We start from the raw sequence: 808 nt of genomic DNA on the forward strand, positions 1-808 counted from the left end.
TCTAGGTGGATACCAGAGTTTTCTATTTATCCACTAGGCCACAAAAGGAGGCCCTTCCATAGTAGGCACAGGCTTATGAGTAAATTTCTTATCCTATACTAATTTTACTACTAACTGCGTGGGAACAGGAGTATAAACTGGTTCTAGTAATTCATCTTGTTATAATTTATTCATAACATCTTTAAGAGGCACGTCAAAAGGAATTTCCCTTAATAATTGTTCAAAGAAAGAGTTTACGCATTCTGGACACGTCAAGGTGACCAGAGCTGATTCCATACGCAGGGAATTTACCATGTTTTCCTCAGAGCCAATTTTGAGGAAATCCATTTGTACAGCGTTTACACTTACTAGAATTTGTGCTACCCAAATTCCCCCTATTGATAGGATCATTTCTAAGAAACCAATTATCCCTAAACACATGCCACGTCCTCGTTCTTGACGATGCATTCCTTGAAGCCTCTGTCCCCATCTCCGGACCTTGTCACACAGTAGGGTAGAAAGGGGACGCGGCAATATTATCTTTCTTGATAGATTTAAAACTTAATTTTAAAAAGTCACCATAATGGATGCCTGATCTATAAGTTTCTGCAAAGAGAGAAATATTCCATTATAAGAAGCGTAGTATTCATAAGATAAAAACAAGCCAGGAACTTAGAAGCAGAGCTTTACCCAGCACTGAAACCTGTGAGAAATTTTGCCCATGTGGATTTAATATAAGGGATGTGTGTGACGTGATATCAGTTAAAATAAAAGGCTTATAATAGGAGGAGAAACAAATGGCATGGATGCCAGAGGCTCTATTCATCTC

At 38.5% G+C, this 808-nt stretch overlaps 1 protein-coding gene across 1 annotated transcript in view; it reads left to right on the plus strand.

Annotated features, from left to right (window-relative positions):
- LOC105309908 (UDP-glucuronosyltransferase 1-9-like) overlaps positions 1-808 on the plus strand; it is a 9,525-nt gene that overhangs the window by 1,732 nt on the left and 6,985 nt on the right. The window lies entirely within an intron of this gene.

Source organism: Pteropus vampyrus, unplaced genomic scaffold, assembly GCF_000151845.1.
Source record: "Pteropus vampyrus isolate Shadow unplaced genomic scaffold, Pvam_2.0 Scaffold938, whole genome shotgun sequence".
Lineage (NCBI taxonomy): Eukaryota > Metazoa > Chordata > Mammalia > Chiroptera > Pteropodidae > Pteropus > Pteropus vampyrus.